The following is a 26,092-nucleotide window of genomic DNA, read 5'->3' on the forward strand; positions in this document are numbered from 1 at the left end:
TACTACAATACTATGTTCCTTTGCTTTGAGATAGGCAGGACAGTTCTTTTTATCGGCCTTATAAGGTCTCTTCACAGTTCCAGAGGCGGAGGCGGTTTTCTCAGTAGCATGTGCCTCTCCTTGATTCCTCTTTCTCTTAGTGAGACCTACAGCAGTGTGAAGTCCCTTCATAAGCTTGGTAACAGTGTACTCTAGCTTGTTTATGAAGTAGTTCATCTTGGAGGTATCAAGAGATGCGGGGAGAGTTTCTAAGATCATATTTATGATATTCTTCCCATCAATCTTAGATCCTAGGATTTCCATTTTATTCAGAAAACTAATGATCAGTATCATGAAGTCTCCAACAGGAGTCCTAGCCTGCATATGACAGTTCATAAACTGTCGGACTGCTTGTAGCCTTGTTTGACGCCTTTGCCCTCGAAACATCTCAAGGAGATTGTAGAGCATGTCAGCGGCAGTCTCGATGTCACGATGTTGCTCTTTCAGCATATTGTTCATAGATGCCAAGATATAGCACCTCACAATCTCATCGGATCGAAGCCTGGACGCTAAGGCGTCATTGTCCTCTTGAGTTGAATCATCATTCGTCAGAGGAGGACACGGGGTGGTGAGTACCCATTTGTGCTTGTTAACGGTAGGTATTATTTCGAGGTTACGTTTCGAATCTACGTAGTTTTCGTTTTCGAGTTTGATCGAGGAAAGAAAGATAGAGAGATGGTTGAGAGACATATTGCCTATATAAGTTGAAACAAGTTTATGATTAGTCTTTGGTTTAGGATTTAAGTTTTATTAAGACTTTTATAAAATCCAAAGGTGTTATAAACCAAACGATAATTTACTCCCTCAAGAGAAGGCCGCAAAAAATCTCCTTTTATAAGTAAATGACACATCATTAATGCTAAGCCAAGATGTCAATACATCTATTTTGACTAGCCACCTTGTAAATTGGTTTGATCACTCACATCCTTTCGCAGGGCCTCGAAGAAGGATTACTAGGGATTGAGCCTAAGTGTGCAACCAACCACTTAGTCCAAAAGGTCAACTTTGAAAAACAATCCCCCAAGGGGAGGCCTTGCCATCATCGTCTCACTCTCGGACGTAGCTCATTGAGCAATGATCAGAGCAAAGCGCCCTTGAGTACTCTCATTTAAGAGAAGGCCACGAGGGTGACTCTTAGTCCGGCGACACTTGCACTTTTCATTAGTGTTGGGGATCGTGGGTTACAAACAACAAGTATAACCCTCCCACTTAGTTTTTGGAGTTGGTTCATCGACTCTTATAAGTTCGGAAACAGATTTCCTAGTTAGAGAGCGACAGAGCGGACAACTAGAAGAGAATCCTAGATCGACATGTTTAGAGTAGTATTAGTGCATAAAGGCACAAGGTACATACTCGATCTTTTCCTATTTTCTATTTCGGGAAAGTGCGTGAGGGAAGTGTGAACTTCAACTCACTCGAACACTTGAAAGTTTGAGATTACACATCTTTTTATTTTTCGGCTTGTCTACAAGGAGACCTCCCACTAAAATTTTCAAGAGCATATAGATTTTGAACATATGTGATATAGATATAGTTTTTAAAACATTTTGAAAACTTATTTGATTTGGATGACAAAATATTTTCAAGTTTGAAAGTGAAAACGGTTTTTCAAAATTCAAACTAGTTTTGTAAAAATTCAATTTCACTAAAACATTTTAATCTTACACATCATGTTTATAATCATATGAAAAACATTTTTGCTCAAGAAAATTTTCTCATTAGAGTTCTATAACTCATAGTAGTGGGGTTTGAAAATCCGGATTTCTAAAAAAACTGGAGTTTCAGACAGCCGCGCACCTCGGAGTAAAATTGCCATATCTGGCGGCTCCGATGTTCTTTTGAGCCGAAACCGATGGCATTGGACAGAGGACAGACAGAGATTTAATTTGATTCAAGAATCATTAAATTTCGATTTTTGAGCAGAGAGTTATGCCACTTTTAATGCGGGTTTACTCCAGCTCGAAGAAAAAGAAATCATTAAAGCTTGGTCCTTTTTAGGTGCAAAAAAGAATCGAGTGTAACGGAACGTTTTATGAAGGTTGTTTAAAGCTTTTATTTGTGTTTTATTATCAAGGTAATAACAAGGTATAAAAGAAATAACAACAAGCATAAAACGATTCAAGCAAAAATAAGAAACTAGTAAAATAACAAAACTAGTCACAAAATTTTACTCGAAACTTCTCAAACCTTTAAAACACGTTTTTCAATATAAAAAATTAAAAAATTTTAGAACTGATTCTAATGTGTGTTAAAAACATCCCAAACTCATAGAAAATCAACATGCTTTTTAATTTAAAGACAAGAGCAATAAATTAAAAAAAAAATCTAAGATTACAATTCTAACTTGTCACAAAATTAGTAAACTTTCGAAAACGATTTTCAAGCTCATAATTTTAAATAAATGTACATGCATCTCTTTGACCATAGCTCTGATACCATTTGTTGGAATTGATCTAGGGTTTAAGAAAAAGATTAAACGCTTCGGGAAGCGGCGGAATTTTAAAAAATTTCTTTACAAGTAAAAACAGTTTTTACTAACCTAGACAAAGAGCAAGTACATGTAATTAAAACCAATATGAGCATAGAAGTTTACTAACCTTTCATGAAGCTTGAACTTTGAGAAGCTTTTGGAAAGTTGCAACGCTCGTCTCCCTCGCAGCACGTCTCTCTTCCTTTCCTCGGCACCTCGAGCAACCACGAAAGTTTCTATCACTAAATCACTCGAAATAAAAGGAATTAGTGAGTTGGCACTTTTAAACACGACGACTCGAGAACAAGTCTCAGAGTCGAAGAGCTAAAACCACTAGGTCAAATGAGGACCTAGGTGCCAAAACAAAAACCGAAAATAACTAGAGGGAGAGAGAGATGATCGGCCACAAGGTCTAGAGAGATAAGCTCTCAATCTCTAACTTATGTGGGATGACTAGAATGAGAGGAATGAGTCCTCTATTTATAGGGGAGGCATGAGCAAATCTTATTTCCTCTTTTCTACCCATGTTGGACGTTCATGACATGTCATGCAAGTCCTTGGATTTGTTTCCTCATTTGTTCTCTCTTAGTTGGCCGAAAATGCACTTTCCTTCTAAAGATAATTTATTTCCTCTTTTTCTTTTGGCAAGTATCTTCATACATCAATGCACAAAATAAACTCTCTTTCCCACTATGGCATGAACGAAATTCAGCCTTATTTTCCTTGGGTTGGACGAAATTTGAGCTTCTAGAAGGAGCTTCTAGATGTTTCTTCAATTGTTCATGACAACATAAGAAAAGCCCATTAAGAATTTTCAAGTAAAATTCTATGAAATGAAATTAATCCTCAAGGCCCAATTACACTAATATGGCTGAGAAATATTTATTTCATTTGTCATCATATGACAATGTCAAAAATAATTTATTGACATTCATTTCGTCCTACGTCCCAAAAGACAAAAATACCCTTTTTGACAATTTTCGAAAAACTTGTCTCGTTTTTGTTTTGGTTTAGCTTCCAGTTTAACTATTCCTACTCGATGTGATTCGTGACAGTGACCTCATGGACCCAAATGAACAAAGCTTGAGCTAAACACTTGGACTCAAAAGTTCACAAACCTTTTCCAAGTTTAGCTTAATGTCAACTGACTCCACTAAAGAGTTGACACTGAAAATCTCTCGGTTCAAATGAATTTATTTTCTACTCAAGAATTCAACCTAATTGTAATGAGCGGATCCACAGAATATTATCAATGTTTACCCTTCATGAATCTCATCAGCTAGTCGGGATTTACTTATTTACCATTTTACCCTTCTAGCTGTTATTTCCTCAACTCCTTTGTCGCTTGTGAATAAGTTAGAAACAATGTATTGACGAGGAGCTAACAAGTCACATTGTTTCATCCAAAAGAGTCAGGACTCAATTTGGACACTGGCCAGTTCATTTATTCACACTCCAAGGAACAAAGCATGAGGTGACATACATTGCATTTCAGCAATCTTGTACATGAATTCCATATCTATGAGAACTTCACAAAGTTACTCATGACATACTCACAACTTAGTACTTCACCAATAGGCCCTGTTCGGAATCACATAGTGAGTCCGAACTCTGACTTTCTCAAATGAGAATACTAAGGTGTGAAATGGCATGTCTCATTTCAGGATTAAGGTAAGCATGATGCAATTCATACATAGTGACTTCGAGACATAAGAGGTTAAATGGTTTGTTCTTATCTTGTCTCTAGAAGTGCACTGGTCAATTCAGTACCTTCGGAAGATACCTAGAAGAACTATAGAGTCCCCAACTCTCAATGCCTCATAACCAGACATCATAGATTCTTCTAACAATCGTACTGAGGTCAATAGTCCTTTGACCCTAAGATTGCGAATATATCGTTTTAAGCAAACTACGAAGAGTTTGTTCATGCAAATCTACATTTGTCTCTTCGTAAGTTGTTAAGTTTGTTTATGGACTAAAAGACTAAGGTTTTATCATAAAGCTTCAGACAAGGAAGATTGAATGAACGTTTCAACTTTATATTAATGAATAAGCAATTACAAGCAAGAGTCTTCATAAGACTATATGACATCAAATGTACATAAATAGACACTACTACTCTTCTTGTGGGCACCATTGACAACAGTCTGGTTATGGGGCATTGAGAGTTAGAGAGTCTATAGTTCTTCTAGGTATCGTCCGAAGGTACTGAATTGACCAGTGCACTTCTAGAGACAAGATAAGAACAAACCATTTAACCTCTTATGTCTCGAAGTCACTACGTATGAATTGCATCATGCTTACCTTAATCCTGAAATGAGACATGCCATTTCACAGCTTACGTATTCTCATTTGAGAAATTCAGAGTTCGGACTCACTATGTGATTCCAAACAGGACCTATTGGTGAAGTACTAATGAGTGAAGATGTCATGAGTAACTTTGTGAAGTTCTCATAGATATGGAATTCATGTACAAGATTGCTTAAATGCAATGTATATCACCTCATGCTTTGTTCCTTGGAGTATGAATAAATGAAGTAGCCAGTGTCCAAATTGAGTCTTGACTCTTTTGGATGAAACAATGTGACTTGTTAGCTCCTCGTCAATACATTGTTTCTGACTTATTCACAAGCGACAAAGGAGTTGAGGAAATAACAGCTACAAGGGTAAAATGGTAATTTCGTCAATCCCGCCTAGCTGATGATTTTCATGAAGGGTAAACATAGATAATATTCAGTGGATCCGCTCATCATAATTTGGTTGAATTCTTGAGTAGAAATAAATTCATTTGAACCGAGAGATTTTCAGTTTCAACTCTTTAGTGGAGTCAGTTGACATTAAGCTAAACTTGGAAAAGGTTTGTGAACTTTTGAGTCCAAGTGTTTAGCTCAAGCTTTGTTCATTTGGATCCATGAGGTCACTGTCACAAATCAAATCGAGTAGGAATAGTTAAACTAGAAGCTAAGTCAAAACAAAAACGAGACAAGTTTTACGAAAATTGTCAAAAGCGTATTTGTCTTTTGAGACATAGGATGAAATGAATGTCAATAAATTTTTTGACATGGTCATTTGATGACATGCATCACTCGGCCAATATTACTTTTATTGAAAAGTCTTAATGGGCATTTTTCATGTTGTTATGAACAAATGGAAAAGCTTCTAGAAGACTTTTCTAGATGATGTTGGGCGCCTACTACCCAAGAGAAAAGAGAGAATATTTTGTGCATAAATGTATCAAGATACTTGCCAAAAGAAAAAGAGGAAACAAATTTCCCATGCATGCATAAGGGAATTTCGGCCAAGAGAGTCAAAGGCAAGGCAAGGAACAAAAAAGGAAACAAATACAAGCCTTCTAGAAGGCTGCCTTGGCCGTGTGACTCATGAGGGAATAAGGTAATATTTGCTCATGAATATGTGATATTCTATAGAAGAGGAAACTACCTTATTGAAGGTGAGACCTCTCCTATAAATAGGAGCCTTATTCTCCTCATTTCATTCATCCCAAGTTTTAGAGATTTGAGAGCTTCTCTCTCTAGCTTGGCCGACTCCTCTCTCTCTCTCTCTCTCTCTCTAGTCAATTTCGTTTTTTTTGTTTTGGCACCTAGGTCCTCATTTGACCTAGCGAGTTTAGCTCTTCGACTTTGAGACTTGTTCTCGAGTCGTAGTGTTTGAAAGTGCCCACACACTAATTCCTATTTTTCTCGAGTGATTCTTGTGATAAAAACCATCGTGGTTGCTCAAATTGGTGAGGAAAGAAGAGAGACGTGATGCGAGGTAGACGAACGTTTTCAACCTTCTGAAGGCTCATCAACGTTCAAGCTTATAAAAAGGTTAGTAATCTTTAATGCTCATAATAGTTTTTATTTACATGTGCTTGCTCTTTGTCTAGGTTAGTAAAATCGTTTTACTTGGCAAAAGAAATTTTTTTAAAATTCCGCCGCTTACCGAAGCGTTAAAATTTTTCTTAAACCCTAGATCAAATCCAACAAATGGTATCAGAGCTATGGTCAAAGATATGCATGTACATGTTTTTAAAATTATGAGCTTGAAAATCGTTTTCGAAAGTTTACTAATTTTGTGACAAGTTAGAATTGTTATCTTAGTTTTATTTTAATTTATTGCTCTTGCCTTTAAATTAAAAATCATGTTGTTTTTCTATGAGTTTGGGATATTATTAAAACACATTAGAATCAGTTCTAAATTTTTTTAATTTTTTATATTGAAAAACGTGTTTTAAAAGTTTGAGAAAATTTCGAGTAAATTTTGTGACTAGTTTTCTTGTCTTGCTAGTTTCTTTTATTTACATTAATCGTTTTAGGCTTGTTGTTATTTGTTTTATATCATGTTATTACCTTTCTAATAAAAAACAAATAAAAGCTTTAACAACTTCCTCAAACGTTTCGTTACACTCGATTCTTTTTACGCATTAAAAGACCGAACTTTAATTATTTATGTTTTCTTCGAGCTGGAGTAAAACCCGAAGTAAAAGTGGAATAACTCTCTGCTCAGATTTCTAAATTAAATGATTCTCATATAAAATTAAAGGTCTGTCTGTAATCTTTCCAATGCCACTGGTTTTGGGTCAAAAGGTCATCGGAGCCGCCAGTTATGGCGATTTTACTCCGAGGTGCGCGGCTATTCCGAAAGTCCAAGTTTTTTTAGAAATCCGGATTTTCAGCCCCACTACCATGAGTTATAGAACTCTAATGAGAAAATTTTCTTAAGCAAAAATGTTTTTCATAAGATTATAAACATGATGTGTAAGATTAAAATGTTTGGATTTTGGAAATTTTAATGGAAATGTTTTTTTTACAAAACTAGTTTGAATTTTGAAAAACCGTTTTCATTTTCAAACTTGAAAATATTTTGTCATCCAAATCAAATAAGTTTTCAAAGTATTTTCAAAACTATATCTATATCACATATGTTCAAAATCTATATGCTCTTGAAAATTTGGGTGGGAGGTCTCCTCGTAGACGAGCCGAAAAATAAAAAGATGTGTAATCTCAAACTTTCAAGTGTTCGAGTGAGTTGAAGTTCACACTTCCCTCATGCACTTTCCCCGAATAGAAAATAAGAAAAGATCCGAGTATGTACCTTGTGCCTTTATGCACTAACACTGCTCTGAACATGAAACTCTGGGATTCTTTTCTAGTTGTCCGCTCTATCGCTCTATAACTAGGAAATCCGTTTCCGAACTTATAAGAGTCAATGTACCAACTCCAAAAACTAAGTGGGAGGGTTATACTTGTTGTTTGTAAGCCACGATCCCCAACACTAAAGAAAGAAGCAATTAACGTGAGACTAAGAGCCACTCTTGTGGCCCTCTGTTAAATGGGAGTACTCTAAGGCGTTTTTGCTTCGATCATTGCTCAATGAGCTACATCCGAGAGTGAAATGATGATGACAAGGCCTCCCCTTGGGGGATTGTTTTTCAAAGTTAACCTTTTGGACTAAGTGGTTGGTTGCACAGTTAGGCTCAATCCCTAGTAATCCTCCCTTGAGGTTCTGCGAAAGGATGTGAGTGATCAAACCAATTTAAAAGGTGGCTAGTCAAAATTGGTGTATTGACATCTTGGCTAAGCATTAATGATGTGTCATTTACTTATAAATGGAGATTTTTTGCGGCCTTCTCTTGAGGGAGTAAATTATCGTTTGGTTTATAACACCTTTGGATTTTATCAAGTCTTAAATAAAACTTAAAACCTAAACCAAAGACTAATCATAAACTTGTTTCAACTTTTTTTAGGCAAAATGTCTCTCAACCCTATCTCAAAAATTCTTTCCTTGAATAAACCCGAAGGCGAAAATTACGTTGACTGGAAATGTAACCTCGACATAGTCCTTACTGTCGACAAGCACAGATAGGTTCTCACCACCCCATGTCCTCAAACGAATGAAGATTCGACACAAGAGGAAAAAGACGCCCTGGCGGCCTGGCTTCGATCCGATGAGATTGCGAGGTGCTATATTTTAGCATCAATGAACAATGTGTTGCAACAACAACATCGTGATTTCGAGACTGCCACCGATATGCTCTACAATCTCAATGAGATGTTTGGAGGGCAAGGACGTCAAGCTAGGGAACAAGCGGTCCGACAGTTTATGAACTATCGCATGAAGGCTGGAACTCCCGTTAGAGATCATATGATGCTGATCATTAGCTATCTAAACGAAATGGAGATTCTTGGATCTGAAATTGATGGGAAAACTAAAATAGATATGATCTTGGAAACTCTCCCCAAATCTTTCGATACCTTCAAACTGACTACTCCATGAACAAGCTAGAGTACATTGTTACCGAGCTTATGAAGGAACTTTAAACCGCTGAAGGACTCACTATGAAAAAGAGGGCTCAAGGAGAGGTACATGCTACTGCCTCTACCTCTAGATCTAAGAAGAGACCTCGCAAGGCTGAGAAGAAGAACCAATCTAAGGTTCAAATGAAGAAGAAGGCGCGAAAGGTTCCGAAGGTGGACAAGTCTAACGACAAGTGCCACCATTACAATGAGCCTGGTCACTGGCGTAGGAACTGTGTTGCCTACCTCAAAACCAAAGTAAAAGGTATTGTACTTATTACTTAAGCTTCTTTAGTAGCTGATAATGTATCATCGTGGATTATTGACTCCGCTGCTACTAACCATATTTGTTGCTCCTTAACTGGTTTTAGGAAAAGCAAAAGCTTCTAGGATGGCGACTTCTGCTTCAAGTGGGGTGATGGGAGCGTGGTGTCTGCGAAGGCTGTGGAATCCGTGACGCTATCTTTTGAAGATCGCACTTTTTGAATAATGTTTATTATGTTCCTTCCTTTGGGAAAAACTTAATATCTGTTGCTCAACTTTTCGAGCAAGATTATTGTTTAAAGTTTATAAAGAATGGAATTCGTATTTCTTTTTCTAATTCTTTTGTCACTGATGCATGTATGAAGAATGGTCTTTTTTACATTTATCCCACTCAACCTTCTCTTTTAGACACCGAAATAGATAACGATCTAATTAGGGAGCCAAAGAGGATAAAACTTTCTGAATCCTCCGATCTAACAAAATCAACATACCTATGGCACTTAAGACTTGGTCATATCAGTCTAGATAGGATTAAGAGACTTGTGAGGGACGGTCCACTCCAAGCCTCTGCAATAGGTTCACTACCTACTTGTGAATCCTGCATAGAAGGAAAAATGACTAAGCGACCTTTCTCCGATAAGGGTCGAAGAGCCACTGAGTTGCTGGAACTAGTACATTCTGATGTATGTGGTCCGCTCAACCAACAGGCATGTGGAGGATACGAATACTTCGTTACCTTCACCGATGATTACTCGTGATATGGTTTTGTTTATTTGCTCAAACACAAATCCGAGACCTTTAACGTATTTAAGGTCTTTAGGGCTTTAGTGGAAAAACAAACTGGCAAAGTGATCAAAACCCTTCGATCTGATCGAGGTGCTGAGTATATGTCTGGAGAGTTCTATGACTTTCTTTAAGAATAAGGTATCGCTTCTCAGCTTACCACACCTGGCACACCCCAACAAAACGGAGTGTTAGGGAGAAGAAATCGAACTCTTATGGAGATGGTTAGATCAATGATGAGTTACTTATCACTTCCTCTTTCCTTTTGGGGATATGCCCTCAAAATAGCTGCTTACATTCTGAACCAAGTTCCGTCCAAAACGGTTCCTGGTACTCCTTATGAACGATGGACTGGCCGTAAAGTAAATCTTGGCCGCATCAAAATTTGGGGTTGCCCTGCACATGTGCTAAGGCAAAACACTAGCAAGTTTCCTAGTAGGTCAGAATTGCGCCTGTTTGTTGGATATCCAAAGTAAACCAAATGTTTCACATTCTATAGTCCCGAGGACGATAAGACTTTCGTTAGCACGAATGCTCATTTCCTTGAGGAGGACTTTATGAAGGATGCAAAACCTAGAAGCAAAATTGTGCTTGAAGAAAAGTTGGGTGAGGAAGCTTCTACCTCATCTGTAAGAACTGTTCTTACCCCAACAGAAACACAACCTAACTCATCAGAATCTTGTCAAGTAGTACTTCGACGTAGTGGGAGGGCTACTCAAAAGCCTGACAGGTACATGTCTTATGGAGACTCGCTTGTAGCCGTCTCTGACATGGATGATCCTGTTTCCTATAGCCAAGCGATGGCTTGTTCTGAATCAAACCTTTGGCTTGACGCCATGAAAGTTGAAATGCACTCGATGTATGTCAACAAAGTCTGGAAACTTGTAGACCTTCCTGAAGGGATTAAACCCGTAGGGTGTAAGTGGATATACAAGAAAAAAAGGGGTCCTGATGGGAACGTCGAGACGTTCAAAGCACGACTTGTGGCGAAGGGTTATACCCAACAAGAAGGGATTGACTATGAAGAAACCTTCTCGCCAGTCGCAATGCTTAAATCCATTCGCATACTCCTATTCATAGCTGCGGCTCTCGACTATGAGATCTGGCAAATGGATGTCAAGACAGCCTTTCTGAATGGCAATCTTGACGAGCGCATTTACATGACTCAACCAGACGGTTTCGTGGAAGAAGGTCAAGATACCAAGGTTTGTGAGTTGCTTAAGTCCATTTATGGACTAAAGCAAGCATCTAGGCCATGGAATATTAGATTCGATGAAACTGTGAAAAGCTTCGGCTTTGAACAGTCAATAGATGAGCCTTGTGTTTACAAGTTAATACACAAAGGCAAAGTTGTGTTTCTGGTACTATATGTCGATGATATATTACTCATAGGTAACGATGTGGGTAAATTATCTAAGGTTAAGGTCTGGCTAGCAAAGCAATTAGAATACTAGGAGAAGTCGCGTACATTCAGGGGATCTAAATCTTTCGAGATAGGAAAAACCGGACCATGTCGCTCTCTCAAGCATCTTATATTGATAAGGTGATGGATCGCTCCTCGATGCAAGACTCCAAGAAGGGCCAAACACCCTTTAGGCATGAAGTCTCACTCTCTAAGGACCAGTCTCCCAAGACTGCACAAGAGATTGAAGACATGAGGAAATTCCTTACTCCTTTGCCGTAGGAAGCCTCACTAGACCTGATATATGTTTCGCCGTTGGTGTAGTAAGCCGTTTCCAATCCAACCCTGGACCCGAGCACTGGATTGCTGTTAAGCATGTTCTTAAGTATCTTCGAAGAACTAGGAACTTGATGCTTACATACTTAGGTACTGACCTGACTATGACGGGATATACCGACTCCGATTTTCAAGCGGATAAGGATTCCAGGAAATCCACTTCGGGATCTGTGTTCATCCTTAATGGTGGAGCTGTTGTGTGGAGAAGTATTAAACAATCTTGCATTGCTGACTCCACAATGGAAGCAGAATATGTGGCTGCTTGTGAAGCATCCAAAGAGGCTGTATGGCTTAGAAAATTCCTTAAGTATTTGGAAATTGTTCCAAACGTCGACGAGCCCATGACCCTTTATTGTGATAATAGTAGGGCTGTCGCTAACTCAAAGGAACCTCGAAGCCATAAGCGCTATAAACATATTGAGAGGAAATACCATTCGATTCGAGAGATCGTGCAGCGCGGAGACGTGGAAGTGAAGAAGATCTAACCGGTGGACAACCTGGAAGATCCATTCACCAAGGCCCTAGCGAACAAGGTCTTCGACCAACATCGAGAGGGATCAGGCATGAAGGATTACCCACATCTTCTTTGAGTCAAGTGAGAGTTTGTTGTCAATAGTGCCCACAAGAAGAGTTGTAGTCTTTATTTTGTACATTTGATGAAATAAAGTCTCACGAAGACTCTTGCTTGTAATTGCTTATTCAATAATAAAAAGGTGAAACGTTCATTCATTCTTCCTTGTTTGTTTGAAGCTTTATGATAAAACCTTAGTCTTTAGTCCATAAACAAACTCAACAACTTACGAAGAGACAAATATTGATTTGCATGAACAAACTCTTCGTAGTTTGCTTAAAACGATATATTCGCAATCTAAGGGTCAAAGGACTACTGACCTCAGTACGATTGTTAGGAGAATCTATGATGTCTGGTTATGGGGCATTGAGAGTTAGAGAGTCTATAGTTCTTCTAGGTATCGTCTGAATGTACTGAATTGACCAGTTCACTTCTAGAGACAAGATAAGAACAAACCATTTAACCTCTTATGTCTCGAAGTCACTACGTATGAATTGCATCATGCTTACCTTAATCCTGAAATGAGACATGTCATTTCACAGCTTACGTATTCTCATTTGAGAAAGTCAGAGTTCGGACTCACTATGTGATTCCGAACAGGACCTATTGGTGAAGTACTAAGGTGTGAAGATGTCATGAGTAACTTTGTGAAGTTCTCATAGATATGGAATTCATGTACAAGATTGCTGAAATGCAATTTATATCACATCATGCTTTGTTCCTTGGAATGTGAATAAATGAACTGGCCAGTGTCCAAATTGAGTCCTGACTCTTTTGGATGAAACAATGTGACTTGTTAGCTCCTCGTCAATTCATTGTTTCTAACTTATTCACAAGCAACAAAGGAGTTAAGGAAATAAAAGCTAGAAGGGTAAAATGGTAATTTCGTAAATCCCGACTAGCTGATGATATTCATGAAGGTTAAACATAGATAATATTCAGTGGATCCGCTCATCATAATTTGGTTGAATTCTTGAGTAGAAAATAAATTCATTTGAACCGAGAGTTTTTCAGTGTCAACTCTTTAGTGGAGTTAGTTGACATTAAGCTAAAGTTGGAAAAGGTTTGTGAACTTTTGAGTCCAAATGTTTAGCTCAAGCCTTGTTCATTTGGATCCATGAGGTCACTGTCACAAATCATATCGAGTAGGAATAGTTAAACTAGAATCTAAGTCAAAACAAAAACGAGACAAGTTTTACGAAAATTGTCAAAAGGGTATTTTTGTCTTTTGAGACATAGGATGAAATGAATGTCAATAAATTTTTTGACATGGTCATTTGATGACATGCATCACTCGGCCAATATTACTTTTATTGGGCCTTGTGGATTAATTTCATTTCATCACTACAACATTTACAACATTTACCGACGATTTTATTCGTCGGTAATAACCCTGAAATCGTCGCTAAATGTATTTAGCGACGATATTAGCGACGATAAAAGTCGTCGCTAATTCGCCGTGCCTAAATATATTTAGCGACGATTTAATCGTCGGTAAATATTTAGCGACGATATTAGCGACGATAAAATCGTCCGTAAATGTTGTAACCAGAAGTTTTTTTTCATTTTGAAACAGACAATTAGCGACGAAATTGTCGTCGCTAATTACCGCGGGAAAAAATCCCGCGTCAATTAGCGACGACAAAGTCGTCGCTAAATGTTGTGACGAAAAGTTTTTTTCGTTGTGAAACAGAGTTTTAGCGACGATTTTGTCGTCGCTAATTCACGCGGGAATTTTTCCCGCGCCAATTAGCGACGACGAAGTCGTCGCTAAAACATTGTGTGAATGATAATTAGCGACGATCAAATCGTCGCTAATTATTATTATTTTTTTTTTTCGTCGTTAATTATTTTTTTTTACGGTTTTTTTGTTGTGAAATTCTAAAATGAAAAATCATATAAAAACTAAATTATATTATCCAAATCAACAACTATATAAAATCCGGTTACGTACGTTTTCGGTTATCGAGAAATATGTAAATAATAAATACACAAAAGAACTAATAAACCACTAGTCGCGACGTTTGCTTTGTCGTCCCGCCACTCGTTTTCCCCCTCCTCGACGAGAAACGCTCTTCTGCTGGCGCTGAAGTTCTGCAGGCTGCGGCGTCGGAGTAGACTGACTTGGTCCGCCGGGCGTCGTCTGCTGGCTGGCGTCGGGAGTCCTTTGCTGGCCGCCCGTCGGAGTGCGGACGTCGGGCGTCGGAGTGTGGACGTCGGCCGTCGGAGTCTGCTGGCTGTGGGATGACGGAGCCTGCTGCGAACTCTGCGGAAATTGGGACATGAACGAGCTAAGGTTGAGGCCGGGCACCTGACTCTGTATTGTCTCGGCGAACGCGGCGAGGGTCGATGCCAACACCTCCTGCGAGACATATCCTGGTTGCGACGTCCCAGCCTCCGAACCGTAGACTTCGGCGACTTCAGCCGCCATCCGTGCTCCCTGTGGCACCAAACGTCCGACGCCGGTCAAGTGATCAGTCCGCGAACCCATAATATCGCGGATCGCCTGCTGCTCTAGAACGGAAATATCAACGTCCGCTCCTTGGTGCTCAGCCTCCGCTCGCAACGTGTTGAACCTAGCGACCAGTCGATCCTGATATAATTAACTAGTTAGTATATATTAATCGAAAAATAAGAAAAATAAATGTAAACTTACATAACGTGCGGAGGCTTCAGGAGTCAGCCATTCAGACTTGTCGGACTGATGTTGGCGCTTGTAGTTCGCAAACAAGCTCTCGAATGCGCCTGTCTCGACGCTCTTCTGCATGTAAACAAAACTTCAAGTGTTAGATAATTTTAACGATTTGATGTATCATATAAACATAAAACTTACGTTTTTCATGCGGTGGGTCGAGAACCCAATCGTCCCCTGTCGAGTCTTTGTCTTCTTCTTCGCGCGATTCGCCTTATTCTTCGCTTGTATAGCCTGTTGTAATATAAGTAAACGTACACGTAAATAACAAATCGTTTAATAAACATTCGAGTAACGTAAATGATTCGATATTACCTTAAATTCATCGCTCGTATATCGTTGTATCAGCGTCTCCCATTCGGTGTCGAGCTTAACGGTCTTCGGTTTCAGCGACCGCGCCACCTGTACGCTGCTCTTGCAGTCGATGTCGAACCACGACCGCAATGTATGCCTCCAATCGCGAAGACGAGTCTTCGCGTCTCGAATGATTGCCACATCGACAATCGCCTTCTTCTTCCCGGTTGCATCACCATCGACTCGAATGTCGTACTTGTCTCGAATCGCTGCTCGGATCTCGGCCTCCTTCGCCGGCCCCACGTTCGCATTCGTCCACCTTGGGACCGTAGGCGAGATCTTGTCTCGGACGACCAACCCGAGCGTGTTCACGAACGTCGCGAGATCCGGATCCATCTCGCGCTCTGGCTGCAAGAACGACTGAAACTCCTCGTTATAAACAACGACTTCCTTCACCCCGGGGAGCCGTGCACGCTCAGATCGATGCCCGACCGTCGGCCCACGCACGGCCGGTTCGATATCCTCGTCTTCTTCTTCGACGCCATCACATACGGGCGCCGACTGGCAATAATTCGGGAGACGGGCTAAGAAGTCATCCCCGCCTCCGCTGCCTCCAGCTCCTGTAGCCGCAGCCATCTGAAATTCAAAAAAAAAATTATTTGGTTATGCATTCTTAATGATTTAAATCAATTAATTTAGTAAGTAAATGAAAAACGTTATATACTATCAATCATCGTCGTCTGACAAATCATCTTCTTCCATCAAATCTTCGTCCTCAGTTTCTTCATCATCGATAAACTCTTCTTCTTCAATATTCTCCAACAAGTTCACTGCGTCGTTGCTCACGGGCTCTGGTATCGCAGACTAATGACGCGTTGACAGTGAATCTAAATCTAACGGTTCTACTGACAACTGAACGGAAGACGAAGATTGACCAAGAATGAGGTCAATATCAGGAAGATCCCACACATTTCGATGATTACACTCTTCGACGATTCGCCAATCAGGACCATTCAAGTTATCTTCCAAGTAGAAAACTTGTTTCGCTTGAGTTGCCAAAATAAATGGCTCGTCTTTGTACCATTCTTTTGCCACATACACGCTTGTCAAGTTATTGTCGTTGCGTGTCCTTTTCCTCGGATCTTGATCACCGAACCAACAACATTGAAATAAGACGACGCGACAATTGTTCTGATACGTCAAGACAATGACGTTTTCTACTTGACCGTAGAAGTCGTGACCTCCTTCACTTGGTACACATACCCCGCTATTCTGAGTTGTTCTTCTGCTATCACGTTGACGAGAGATAAATTTAACCCCGTTCACTACACAACACGGATACGTCTGTGGTGCGAAATGTGGTCCCAATGCCAATGCATATAATTCGGAGGTAACGGATAATCCGTCTTGGCTCATGCGAAATACCTACATACAACCATTAACGAGTCGGTTAGTAATTATCTCATATTTTTTGAGTTTGGTAGTGAAATACCTTTTCCCAAAACCACTTTGGGAACTCAATTATCTCATGTTCATTTAATACATCACTTCGTATATATATAATTCAAGTTCATTTATTTCACTCATTTACCTCATGAAATCGTCAATTTCGGGACAATTTCGTAAAATGTACCACTCAGCGAGCAATCGTATATTCTCATCTAAGCGTATCGTGGTCATCTTCCCGTAAGGCCGACAACTTGATGACTGAAACACCGATAACTCCCGTTCGACACCTTCGAAGTTAGACGCAACGTCTGTTCGTTGGGGCATGTTGAAACGATTCTCAACGCCTTCTAGATACCTTGAGCAGAATGTCAATGCTTCATCTACAACATAGGCTTCGGCAATTGAACCCTCTGGTCTAGCTCGATTACGCACAAAGTTCTTGAGCGTTCCAAGGTATCTCTCAAATGGGTACATCCACCGCATATGAACTGGACCTCCGTTAATTGCCTCCTCCGGTAGATGCATTACCAAATGAACCATGATTGTAAAGAAATCAGGCGGGAAAATTCGTTCCAACTTACACAATATAAGCTTCACATCCTCTTGCGCCTTCTCAATGTCTGAAATTACCAGCGTTCTAGAGCAAATAAGTCTGAAGAAGTTGCAGAGCTCTATTATGGCATCTCGAATTGTTCGCTCCAGAAAAGGACGAATAGCAGGAGCCAATAGGCGCTGCATAATCACGTGACAATCGTGAGACTTTAAACCCGTCAACCTCCCATCCGCGGTAACATTCTTCTTCAAATTCCCCGCAAAACCAGAAAACATCCATGTCTTTACCCGGCGCACTACGACCTGGTATAAGCAATGTTAACATCAAGTACGATGTTTTCATGCACAACCACGGCGGTAAATTGTACGCAGTCAAGACTACCGGCCACATACTGTACGATAAACTCATGTCACCAAATGGGTTGAAACCATCGGCGGCAAGTCCAAGCCGGACGTTCCTCGGTTCTGTCGCAAACATGGGATATTTTCGGTCGATCTCCTTCCACGTTGCTCCGTCAGCAGGATGTCGCAGTACACCATCCTCTTTAATGCGTTCATTCTCGTGCCACTGCATCTCTAGAGCTGTGTGCCGACTCGCGTACAGTCGCTTAAGTCGATCTTTCAGTGGAAAGTAGCGCAACACTTTATGCGCTACTTTTTTTCCACCGTCTTTCATCAGCCACCGACTCTCATTACAAACTGGACACTCGTCTAGATTGGCGTTGTCCTTCCAAAACAACGCGCAATCGTGTTTGCAAACGTGAATCGACTCGTAACCCATACCAAATCGACGCAATTTCGCCTTTGCTTCATAATGTGACTCTGGAATCGTGTTGTCGATCGGATGAGATTTTTTCAGTACTTTCAGAAGCTGATCAAACGACTTATTCGTCCACTTGTTCATCACTTTCAAATGCATCAACGTGACAACAAATGAGAGTGACGAATACTCCGTACAACCCGGCCATAATTCTGTGTTCAGGTCGCTGAAAAGGTCATCGAACTGTCCACTCTGGTATTCTGCATTCGGGTCAATACTGTCATCGTCACCGTCTACGTCGTTGTGATCTAAGATATCGTGTACAGCATCAAACATCCCTCCTCCTCTGAACTCCGTCTGATACTGCATTACGTCATCTTCTTCCTCCCCGTGAAAGTTCCACCTCGTGTAATTCCTCTTAAATCCTCTGATAAAGAGATGATTCTCTATATCAGGAATTTTTTGCATCAACACGTTGTTACACCTCTTGCATGGACACTTAACTCGTCCTTCGACATTTACGTGTTGTCGGGCCATTGCCATGAACTCTGTCATGCCAGCCGCAAACTCAACGCTTAAACGTTGGTCCTCGATTATCCAATTCCTATTTGGATAACTCATTTGACCTATAGATTGAACATTTCAAAATTTAGTAGTTTTCGGATTTTATTTTATAATTTCACGATCGATCCTACCGAAATTTCGACAGAACCTCCCCTATAAACTTAACAACCCGGCATCAAGCCTTTAACTTTAAAACCTGCATAGAAACGTCCTAAAACTAACAATAAATCCAACCTCAGTGGTTCGATTATTAAATTATAACAAATTTATAAACTAAAAATATATAATTCATTTATAACTAATTTATACTTATATAATTCATTTATAACTAAAATTATAACTAAAAAATATATAACAAACATTTATAACTAAAATTATATAATTCATTTATAACTAATTTATAACAAATATATAACTAAAGTTTATAACTAATTTATACTTATATAATTCATTTATAACTAAAATTATAACTAAAAAATATATAACAAACATTTATAACTAAAATTATATAATTCATTTATAACTAATTTATAACAAATATATAACTAAAGTTTATAATCCTATAACTAATTAAAATAAATTTATAACTAAAGTTTATAATCCTATATATATTAATCATATATACCTAATATATAACTAATATATACATAAATTTATAACTAATATATATTAATCCTATAACTAACTAATATATATATATATATATATATATATATATAGTTTTTTTTAAAAAAAACTTACCGATCGGAGGACAAAAAGAAGAAGAGGGCGCGGGTTCGCCGGGAAGAGGGGAAGCAGACGCGGGTCGCGGGGAAGAGGGGAAGCAGACGGAGCGGCGGAGGGGCGGCGTCGGCGGCGGAGTGGCTCGGCGGAGGATCTGCACCGGGAGAGAGAGAGAGGTAAGGAGAGAGATGCATGTGAGGAGAGACAGAAGTAAGGAGAGAGAGAGACTTACCGGGTAGCGTCGACGGCGTCGGCGGCACACGGCGGAGGACGGCACGGCGACGGCGGGAGAGAGAAAAAGAGAGAGAAAATCGATTTAGGTTAAAGAAAGAGAAATGGGGAAGCTGGGTCGCGATCTGGTATTTAAAGACATTTAGCGACGATTTTCTCGTCGCTAAATGATTTCATTTCGTCGCTAAATGAACTTACGTAAACCAGGCATTTAGCGACGATTTCTTCGTCGCTAATAGTAAATTTCACATATTTAGCGACGACTTTATCGTCGCTAAATCATTTCGTTTTAATTTAATGGGGGGATTTTTCCCTCTTTAAAATTCGTCATAAATTGGATGACCTTTAGCGACGATTATTTCGTCGCTAATTGTATAGCGACGATAAAACAATCTTTAGCGACGACTTTATCGTCGCTAAATGTTTTCGTCTTAATTAAATTGGAGGGATTTTTCCCTCTTTAAAATTCGAAATTAATTCAACATTTTTAGCGACGAAATTGTCGTCGCTAAATGAATTCAGAAATAATTAGCGACGAATTTATCGTCGCTAATTATTTTCCCGCGAACTTAGCGACGACAAAAAAGAATTAGCGACGATTAAGTCGTCGCTAATTATCTTTGCCGCCAAACTTCAATATTTTTCGCACCAAAGAATTAGCAACGAGTTTATCGTCGCTAAAAGGGTGATTAGCGACGATTTATTAGCGACGATTAAGTCGTCGCTAATAGTTTCGTCGCTAAATGTGGTATTTCTTGTAGTGCATAAGAATTTTATTGAAAATTCTTAATGGGCCTTTTTCATGTTGTCATGAACAAATATAAAAGCTTCTAGAAGCCTTTTCTAGATGATTTTGGGCGCCTACTACCCAAGAGAAAAGAGAGAATATTTTGTGCATAAATATATCAAGATACTTGCCAAAAGAAAAAGAAGAAACAAATTTCCCATGCATGCATAAGGGAATTTCGGCCAAGAGAGTCAAAGACAAGGCAAGGAACAAAAAAGGAAACAAATCCAAGCCGTCTAGAAGGTTGCCTTGTCCGTGTGACTCATGAGGGAATAAGGCAATATTTGCTCATGAATATGTGATATTCTATAGAATTGGAAACTACCTTATTGAAGGTGAGACCTCTCCTATAAATAGGAGCCTTATTCTCCTCATTTCATTCATCCCAAGTTTTAGAGATTTGAGAGCTTCTCTCTCTAGCTTGGCCGACTCCTCTCTCTCTCTCTCTCTAGTCAATTTCGTTTTTTTTATTTTGGCACCTAGGTCCTCATTTGACCTAGCGAGTTTAGCTCTACGACTTTGAGACTTGTTCTTGAGTCGTAGTGTTTAAAAGTGCCCACACACTAATTCCTATTTTTCTCGAGTGATTCATGTGATAGAAACCATCGTGGTTGCTCGAGTTGGCGAGGAAAGAAGAGAGACGTGATGCGAGGGAGACGAACGTTTTCAACCTTCCGAAGGCTCATCAACGGTCAAGCTTCTAAAAAGGTTAGTAATCTTTAATGCTCATAATAGTTTTTATTTACATGTGTTTGCTCTTTGTCTAGGTTAGTAAAATCGTTTTACTTGTCAAAAGAAAATTTTTAAAATTCCGCCGCTTACCGAAGCGTTAAACTTTTTCTTAAACCCTAGATCAATTCCAACAGTATGTTAGCTCAAACTTTGTTCATTTGGATCCATGAGGTCACTGCCACAAGTGATTTCAAGTAGGATTAGTTAAACTAGAAGCGAAGTCAAAACAAGAACTAGACAAGTTTTACGAAAATTGTCTAAAGGGTAATTTTGTCTTTTTGGACATGGGTTGGCATGAATGTAAATAAATAAGTTTTTTTAACCTTTTCATATGATGACATTGAATTTGATTCAGTCGGCCATAACGAAACATTTGGGCCTTGAGGATTAATTTCATTTAATGGAATTTTACTTGAAAATTATTAATGGGTTTTTCTTATGTTGTCAAAATCAAATGAAGAAACATCTAGAAGGTTCTTCTAGAAGCCCTTGACCGTCCAACATAAGGAGAGAATAAGAGATTATTTTGTGCATTGATGTATGAAGATACTTGCCAAAAGAAAAAGAGGAAACAATTTTCCTCTAGAAGGAAACCTTCCACACGGCCAAGAGAGAGAAGAAATCAAACGAGGAAACAAATCCACGCCCTTGATAGACAAGGTTGGACGTGCAACATGGTAGAAAAGAGGAAATAAGATTTGCTCATGAATATGTGATATTCAATAGAAAAGAGGAAACAACCTTTTGAAGGTAATCATCCTCCTATAAATACCACACATCATTCACAATTCACAACACACAATTTTAGAGATTGAGAGCTTCTCTCTCTAGAATTTGGCCGCCCCTCTCTCTCTAACCCTTTTCGTTTTTGGCACCTAGGTCCACATTTGATCTAGTGTTTTGTTTTAGCTCTTCGACTCTAAGACTTGTTCTTGAGTCGTCGTGTTTAAAAGTGCTTACACACTAAATCCTTCTTCTCTCGAGTGATTCATGTGATAGAAACTTTCGTGGTTACTCAAATTTGCGAAAAACGAAGAAAGGCGAGCTACGTGGGGAGACGAAGGATTGAACCTCCACAAGCTTCTCAACGATCAAGCTACGTAAAGGTTAGTAAACGAGTAAATACTCTTCAATAGTTTTAATTTAATATAACATGTGCTTGCTCTTTGTCTAGGTTAGTAAAAATCATTTTTACCTGTTTAAAGAAAGTTTTATATTCCACCGCTTGAAGAAGCGTTAAACTTTTCTTAATCCTAGATATATTCCAACATAAGGGTTATACCTAAAAGGAAGGTATTGACCATGAGGATACCTTCTCGCAAGTCACGATGCTTAAATCCATCCGCATACTTCTATTCATTGCTGCAGCTCTCGACTATGAGATCTGGCAAATGGATGTTAAGACTGCCTTTTTGAATGGCAATCTTGACAAGCGCATTTATATGGCTCAACCAAACGGTTTTGTGGAAGAAGGTCAAGAGACCAAGCTTTGTAAGTTTCTTAAGTCCATTTATGGATTAAAGCAAGCATCTAGGTCATGGAATATTATATTCAATGAAACTGTGAAGAGCTTCATTTTTTAGCAGTCGATAGATGAGCCTTGTGTTTACAAGTTAATGCACGAGGGCAAAGTTGTGTATCTAGTATTGTATGTCGATCATATATTACTTATAGGCAATGACGTGGGTGAGTTATCTGAGGTCAAAATTTGGCTAGCAAAGCAATTCGATATGAGGGATCTACGAGAAACTGCTTACATTCTGAGGATTCAGATCTTTCGAGATCCGAAGAACCGGACTCTATCGCTCTCTCAAGCAGCTTATATTGATAAGGTGATGGATCGCTTCTCGATGCAAGACTCCAAGAAGGGCCACACACCCTTTAGGCATGGAGTCTCACTCTCTAAGGACCAGTCTCCCAAGACTGCACAAGAGATTGGGGACAAAAGAAAGATTCCTTACGCCTCAGTCGTAGGAAGTCTCATGTATGCTATGCTATGTACTAGACCAGATATCTACTTTTGAGTCCAACCCTAGACCCGAGCACTGGATGGCTGTTAAGCATGTTCTTAAGTATCTTCGAAGAACTATGAAGTTGCTGCTTACATATTTAGGTACTGACCTGAGTATGACGGGATATACTGACTCCGATTTTCAGGCGGACAAAGATTCCAGGAAATCCATTTCAGGATCTGTGTTCATCCTGAACGGTGGATCTGCTGGTTGGAGGAGTATCAAGCAATCTTGCTTTGCTGACTCAACAATGGAAGCAGAATGTTTGGCTGCTCGTGAAGCATCCAAAGAGGTTGTATGGCTTAGAAAATTCCTTAAGTATTAAGAAGTCATTTCAAAAGTCGACGAGCCCATGACACTTTATTATGATAACAGTGGGGTTGTCGCTAACTCAAAGAAACCTCAAAGCTATAAGCGCTCTAAGCATACTGAGAGGAATTACCATTTGATTTGAGAGATTGTGCAGCGCGGAGACGTGGAGGTGAAGAAGATCTCGACGGGGGACAACCTGGCAGATCCATTCACCAAGGCTTTAGCCAGCAAGGTCTTCGACCAACATCGGGAAGGATGGGGCATGAAAGACTACTCACATCTTCTTTGAGTCAAGTAAGAGTTTGTTGGCTTTGATGCCCACAAGAAGAGTAGTAGTTATTACTTATATGCATTTGATGTAATAAAGTCTCACAAAGACTCTTTCTAGTAACTGCTGAATAATTAATAAAGAGTTGAAACTTTCATTCATTCTTACTTGTTTGTTTGAACTTTTATGATATATCTTAATCTTTAGTCCTTAAACAAACCTAACAACACATGAAGAGTCAAATACATATTTGCATGAACAAACTCTTCATGGTTTGCTTTAAACAGTATATTCACAATCTAAGGATCAAAGGGCTATTGATCCTAGTATGATTATTAGGAGAACATATGTTGTCCGCTTATGAGACATAGAGAGTTGGAGACTCTATAGTTCTTCTTAGGTATCTTCTGAAGATACTGAATTGACCAGTGCACTTCTAGAGACAGTATAACAACAAACCATTTAACTTCTTCTATCTCAGAGTCACCATGTATGAATTGCATCATGCTTACCTCAATCCTGAAATGAGACATGTCATTTCATAGCTTACGTATTCTCATTTGAGAAAGTCAAAGTTTTAGATTCACTATGTGATATAGACAAGACTTATTGGTCAAGTAATAAGTTTTGAAGATGTCATGAACAACTTTGTGAAGATCTCATAGATATGGAATTCATGTACAAGATTGCTGAAATATAATGTATATCACATCATGCTTTGTTCCTTGGAATGTGAATAAATGAACTGGCTAGCTAGTGTCCAAATTGTGACATGACACTTTTGGATGAATCAATGTGACTTGTTAGCTCCTCGTCAATACATTGTTTCTAACTTATTCATAAGTGACGAAGACGTTGAGGAAATAACAGCTAGAAGGGTAAAATGGTAATTTTATAAATCCCATCTAGTTGATGATATTCATGAAGAGTAAACATAATGGATACACTCATCACAATTAAGTAGAATTTTGAGTAGTAATATATTCATTTGAACCGAGAGATTTTCAGTGTCAACTTTTTAATGGAGTTAGTTGACATTAAGCTAGAACATGGAAAAGGTTTGTGAACTTTTGTGTCCAAGTATGCTAGCTAGCTTTGTTCATTTTGATCCATGAGGTCACTACCACAAGTCATTAGAGTATGATTTGTTAAACTAGTAGCTAAGTCAAAACAAGTTCGAGTGTTGAACTCGACGAATTTTACGAAAAATGTCTAAAACGGTAATTTTGTCCATAAGGACATGAGGTGGTATAAATGTCAAAATAAGATTTTGGACATTTTCATATGATGACAATGTGAATTAATCCACACGGCCAAGATAGGATTTGGGCCTTGAGGATTGAATTTCATTTTATGGAATTTTATGTGAAAATTCTACATGGGCTTTTCTTGTATTATCTTGAACAAATAAATAAACATCTAGAAGCTTGTTCTAGATGAAAAAGTCGTGGACACCATCAAGAGAAAGAGGGAAATTATTTTGTGCATTGATGTATGAAGATACTTGCTAAAAAGGAAAAGTGGAAACAAATTTATACCATATAGATATTTAGTCACACGGCCAACATAGAGAAAAAAGGAAACAAATTTCTAGCCTTGGTATTATTATGATATGATTGGAAAAAAAATATGGTGCTCATGAATATGTGATATTCAACCATAATAGAAAAGAGGAAATTGGCTCTTCAAGGCAATCACTTCTCCTATAAATACCACACCACATTCACAATGTTGAAACAAGTTTTTGGTGAGACCTTCGCTCTCTAAGTCGGCCGTCCACCTCTCTCCCCTTCTCTTCTTCTTGCTCTTTTGTTTTGGCACCTAGGTCCTCATTAAACCTAGTGTTTTATATTAGCTCTATCGCTCTAAGACTAGTTCTTGAGTCATTGTGTTTAATAGTGCCCACACACTAAATCCTTTCTAAACTCGAAGACTTTAGTGGTAGAAACTATCGTGGTTACTCGGATTCAAGAAGACGAACTTAGTGGCCGGGAGACGAGCGATTCAACCAATCAAAAAGCTTCTCAACGTCCAAGCTTCAAGTAAGGTTGGTAACGAGTGAAAACTCATTATATTTTTATTTTAGATTATATGTTCATGCACTTTATCTAGGTAGTAAAATCCTTTTACATGTTTTAAAGAATTTTTTATATTCCACCGCTTACTAGAAGCGATAAATTATTCTTAATCCTAGATCTATTCCAACAAAATGTTCATTCAGAGTATCATCCGGCAAGTTCCTCGGGTACTTAGTAACCCAACGAGAAATCGAAGCAAACCCGGAACAATTACATGCCCTGTGAGAAATGTCCATCACCTCGCAACTGGCGAGAGGTGCAAAGATTGACAGGCTGAATCGCCACCCTCGATCGCTTCATTACTGGATCTACGGACAAGTGGCTCTCATTCTACCAACTCCTTAAAGGAAATAAAAAGCTCGAATGGGACGAAAAATGCAAGAACGCATTCAAAGAATTGAAAACATACTTGTCGACACCCCCTATTCTCGCAAAGCCCGTGGAGGGAGAGCTACTCTACCATATATCGTCGTA

Source organism: Urtica dioica, chromosome 3, assembly GCF_054948205.1.
Source record: "Urtica dioica subsp. dioica isolate 48M chromosome 3, U.dioica_male_clone48M_v1_H2, whole genome shotgun sequence".
Classification (NCBI taxonomy): domain Eukaryota; kingdom Viridiplantae; phylum Streptophyta; class Magnoliopsida; order Rosales; family Urticaceae; genus Urtica; species Urtica dioica.